Below are 6,000 nucleotides of genomic sequence, written 5' to 3' on the forward strand. Positions count from 1 at the left end.
AAAACAATTTATTAATTACCCTTAAATTCATATTCTTTGTAGATACACACTTTATCAGTATTGCTAGAGACCATCCCAGCACATTGTTCATTACTTGTGGAAAAGATACCATTAGCTGCTCCGGCAACAGCCACTGCTTCAATATCTGCTGGCCCTATGACACCAGCCACTGCTTCATCATCTGCTGGCCCCATGACACCAGCCACTGTTTCATCATCTGCTGGCCCCATGACACCAGCCACTGTTTCATCATCTGCTGGCCCTATGACACCAGCCACTGCTTCATCATCTGCTGGCCCAATGACACCAGCCACTGTTTCATCATCTGCTGGCCCTATGACACCAGCCACTGCTTCATCATCTGCTGGCCCAATGACACCTGCCACTGGTGCTTCATCTGCTGGCTATGACACCAGCCACTGCTTCATCATCTGCTGGCCCTGACACCAGCCACTGTTTCATCATCTGCTGGCCCTATGACACCAGCCACTGCTTCATCATCTGCTGGCCCAATGACACCAGCCACTGCTTCATCATCTGCTGGCCCTGACACCAGCCACTGCTTCATCATCTGCTGGCCCTATGACACCAGCCACTGCTTCATCATCTGCTGGCCCAATGACACCAGCCACTGCTTCATCATCTGCTGGCCCTATGACACCAGCCACTGCTTCATCATCTGCTGGCCCCATGACACCAGCCACTGTTTCATCATCTGCTGGCCCTATGACACCAGCCACTGCTTCATCATCTGCTGGCCCTATGACACCAGCCACTGTTTCATCATCTGCTGGCCCTATGACACCAGCCACTGCTTCATCATCTGCTGGCCCTATGACACCTGCCACTGTTTCATCATCTGCTGGCCCTATGACACCAGCCACTGTTTCATCATCTGCTGGCCCTATGACACCAGCCACTGCTTCATCATCTGCTGGCCCAATGACACCAGCCACTGCTTCATCATCTGCTGGCCCTATGACACCAGCCACTGTTTCATCATCTGCTGGCCCTATGACACCAGCCACTGCTTCATCATCTGCTGGCCCTATGACACCAGCCACTGCTTCATCATCTGCTGGCCCTATGACACCAGCCACTGCTTCATCATCTGCTGGCCCTATGACACCAGCCACTGTTTCATCATCTGCTGGCCCTATGACACCAGCCACTGCTTCATCATCTGCTGGCCCAATGACACCTGCCACTGCAAGGGATGACAATGAAGCTGCTCCACCACAGTCACCACCTACTTCATCGGAGTTAAGAGATGCCTTTCATAGGGCAGCAGTATAATTTTTTGATGCTGGGGCTGAATATTACTGCCTCAAGGCTATGATTTTGTCACTTATTTTTTTTTTTATTACTGAGGAGGTTAGGGTGGAAGGGGTGGAAAATAATTTGTGCTGTTTTTCGACAGAAATGATTAGCAAATTCATTCAAAGCACAAAATTTACCGGAAAAAAAATTGTGTGCCATTGTGAGTGGGTTCACTTGAGATTGGGCTCCAATACGCCTCCGTGGTCTAGTGGTCAGCATGCCTGGATTCTCTGGCCCGGGTTCGAATCCCGGCCTGGGCAGTCAGCGTGCAGCTCACCCAGCTGTTCATCCTCCTCTCGGACTGGTCGATAAATGACTACCTGGGGAAACTGTGGTAGCCCGGATGTCACACTGGCCCTGTGTCCCGGGGTAATGGGCTCCCTCTCACCACAGGCTCAAGGCCCAATGTTACGGAGATGAGCACCGAGGCCACGCGCTGCTATAGCGTATGCCCCAACTTTACCTTTACCTTTATTGGCTCGACTGACAGACATGGCTTTGTATGTCGAAGGTCACTGGTTCAATCTCCACAGCCAGCACTCTCTACCGTGGATGTTTCCGATTTCCCGATAGACGAGATTAATTTCTCTGTGTTAAATGAGTATATTTGCACCGTCACCCAGTCATGGGTGCTTATAACACCTTTAGGCACTGATCATATTTGCATTTTATGTAGTCTGTGATGCAGGCAGGATATTCATTAGCACCTAATTAGACTCATGCTGCTCTCCAGTGCCCTCTGATGAATTCACAATCAAAGATGTAGTATACCTATAGGGTAGCATTGAGTAATCTTAGGTCACTTGGTAAAGTGTTCACCTAAGTCCGACCAAGCTGACAACATAAACCTAAGCGTGTTTGCAAGCTGAGTGTTTAGAATATTGTCATAATAATAAATGATGCTGAAAACTGGATTCAACTACTATCTTGAATATATTAATAATTATATACGGAATTGCTAATGTATCTAAGATAAAAAGCTATGTTTTTCAGTGGTCATACCATGATTTCATGAAAATAAATAGGTTGACGTATATAATTAATTACTACGTATTTTGGTATGACGACTATTGCACGTTAATACCATAGCTTTGGTAGCATTGAGTAGTCTTAGGTCACTTGGTAAAGTGTTCACCTAAGTCCGACCCAAGCTGACAACATAAACCTAAGCGTGTTTGCAAGCTGAGTGCTTAGAATATTGGCATAATAATAAAAGATGCTGAAAACTAGATTCCACTAATAGAGTAATTATATACTGAATTTGTAATGGAGCCAAGGTAAAAAAAAAGCTATGTTTTTCAGTGGTCATACCATGATCTCATGAAAATAAATAGGTTGACATATAATTCATTACTACGTATTTTGTTATGATGACTATTGCACATTAATACCATAGCTTTGAATCCAATGATGAATATCTTCAAGCAAGACACAAATAGCAACAGATTGGTCACCAATTCACTCAGTAAACACAATACTCCAGAAAAGTATACACTGAATTCACAATAAAGTTGTTTTTCCACTTAGAACTTTGTAAACAGAAACCAAGTAACCTCGTTTTACTTCACTCATAAGTCATGATGTTCACGATGTGGTCACTTTGACCTTTCGTTCCTCCTCCCTCACTGGCAGACGTCTCTAACAAGCTTTCTTACCACCATTATCTCAATATGAATAACTGGCAGCAATAATTATAAATCATATTCTAAATGACATTTTAATGCAATTTTAATGTCATATTTTTCATTTGCATGTGTGTACCTTTCTGCTACAAATAAAAGTTTTTTTCCCATGTTTTGTTTTCCTTAACTCGAATATTTCACATTTTAATCAATAACAAAGGCATCAAACACTAATTGTATGTTCAAGCTATGTTTATTTTTTTTTTTCTGTTGACATAAACTACATCGTTTTTCTTTGGTGCCATTATTTTCACATGGGTACAGTCTATCACTCCCACAACACCGGCAAGTTGGTAGAATTCTGCTTGCTTTACACGGATCTCCACCCTATCAAGGGAAGACGATAAACCTCCTGACTACCTACGGGTCACTGAGGGCGGCCAGAGTTTCCACAATCACCCTGCTTACACTACTCTGGCTTACCCCCTAACTCATCACTTGAACACTGCAGCATTTTTCCTGTAGCCAAGTACCTTTAAGTCAAAATCACTTTCAACCCCGGGGTGCGGAAATGCTCCCTTTGAACTGGATCTTGTAGCTCTCTTCTCACCAAATCAGTCACATACTCCATTCCTGCACGGTCTAATATGTATGTCTTGACAAGTTCACCATCGTTATACAGTTCCAAAGCGCCCTATCAAACTCTAAATTGCGGAGGCGGACGAGGAAGTCCGGGGGCCATGTTGATATGGGTCTGGGTCTGGGTTTCACTATTAACTTTACTATTAAGTGTTTAGAAGTCCTCGCCAGCACTCTCAAGTTAATACCAAAGTTAAGAGTAGGTATTAGGCTAATAGTTGTTGAGGATACACTTTGAGAGTGAAGTTAATACCAAAGTCGAAAGTTAATACCAAGTTTAGTATTAATAGTTGTCGAGGATACGGGCCCAGGGTAGGTTGCCTGTTGAGTGGAAGAAATCCAACATTCTGCCCATTTTTAAGAAGGGATCCAGACATGTTCCTCTCAATTATAGGCCAATTAGCCTTACTTCAGTATGTTGTAAGACTTTAGAAAGGATTATAGCTAAAGACCTATATGAGTTCCTAGAAGTTAACCAGATCTTGTCTGCTGGCCAGTTTGGGTTCCATCGTGGCAGAACTGGTGACGATCAGCTCCTACTGGTATACCATGATGTAACCTCTTGGCTTGACCTGGGTGCTGTCGTTGATGTTGTCTTGTTTGACTTTAGCAAGGCCTTTGATGTTGTTTGTCACACCATTCTTATAGACAAACTAAGATATCTGGGTGTGGGTGGTCGGCTGCTTGACTGGATCTCTGACTTTCTGACGGGCAGAATCATGCAAGTGTCAATATTGGGTGCCTCTAGCTCATCTAGACTGATTCGTAGTGGAGTTCCACAAGGTTCTGTACTGGGCCCACTCCTGTTCCTTATATATGTCAACCACCTACCTTCACATGTTAAATCTAAGTGTAAATTCTTTGCGGACGACTTCAAGCTGTATATGAAGATACGGCATAATGCCACTTACCCTTTGGCTGAAGATCTCAGTTCTCTCCAAAGAGATATTAATAGTGTCTCCAGGGTGGCTAGCTCGTGGGGGCTAAACTTTAACCCATCCAAGTGTGTTGTGCTACGATACCAGCGTGGCTCTCCTGACTGGACAGCAGTGGGCTCTCTTCAGCACTACCAGCTATAGATAACTCTGATCTGTCCTTGGCTGACACCCATAGAGACCTGGGAATTCTAGTTAATAAAGCTGCAGGATTAGCCAATAACATACTCATATCTACTCTCTGTCGCTCCAGTGACTTTATGTTGGCCATCCTCAAGTCCCACATCAGACCTTTACTAGAGTTTGGGTCAACAGTTTGGAACACTGGATACCTGGGTGACCTGCGGCTGCTGGAGTCAGTGCAGCGCCGCTGGACCAAGCAAATCAATGGCCTGGCTGAACTAAGTTATGCTGATCGTCTCAAGGTTCTTGACCTGTACTCTGTACAAGGCAGACTTTTGAGAGCAGACCTCATTAAATGTTGGAAAATCTTTCATGATCAGTGTGCCATTTCTCCGTCTGATCTATTTACTATCTCCCCAGTCACTACTACCAGAGGCCACAGATTCAAATTAGCCAAACCACACACCTCCACTGAGTGTAGACGCAGATTCTTCAGTGTTAGGTGCATTGATCACTGGAACTCCCTCCCAGACAGCGTTGTTAGCGCTGGTACAATCCAGGCATTTAAACAGGGCCTTCACCTCTCCCTTGAACAGTCACTGTTCTCATACACGGAATAATTACCTGCCTCTTGTCAAAACTCATCCCATTATTAACATTGTTCTGTAACGAACTCATATCTATACACCTTGTTTAACACCTAGCTCCACATGGCACACAATTCCGCCCATTATTTTTGTACAAATCATAATGTCCTTAATTGAACTGATGGGCTGGCGTGCCAGCAGTTGCGGGCTATCCTTCTACGTACCACTGTTATGTGAACCATGACAGTAAGCTGGGGTAGCCAACCAGGTGAGTAAACCAGGTGAGACACACAAAAGTGGCACCAGCGGCACCACCACTACCACCTGCACTAAAAAGACACAGACCAGACATCTGATAATTGTTCCTTGAAGGAATTCCTTATACGATGAACAATTATAGTCTCTGTACCTATTAACGGTATCTTGTACAGGTAAACTAACCATGTCAAATCAAACTTCACCGACTCGGACCCTAACTTTATGACAGTGTGCTCTCTTACTGTTTATATTGTGCCATGCAGGGCTGCAAAATTTTATATTATATGGCTTATATTGCAAATATTTTTTTCCTGATTCCCTTTTCAACAGTCAGTCATTGTTATGTATCTTAGTCAATAACAAGGACTGCATATCAGTTAGGTTTAGTTTTTAACTGAATTTCACTGTTATGTTGTCTGGCACACCTGAAGATTAAAGGTAATTGTTGAGTTGAGCTCCGCAGCTCCAAAAGATGACATTACACCTCCCTATCATAAGGGACTAAATCTATTATTA

This window comes from Eriocheir sinensis, chromosome 31, assembly GCF_024679095.1.
Source record: "Eriocheir sinensis breed Jianghai 21 chromosome 31, ASM2467909v1, whole genome shotgun sequence".
NCBI lineage: Eukaryota > Metazoa > Arthropoda > Malacostraca > Decapoda > Varunidae > Eriocheir > Eriocheir sinensis.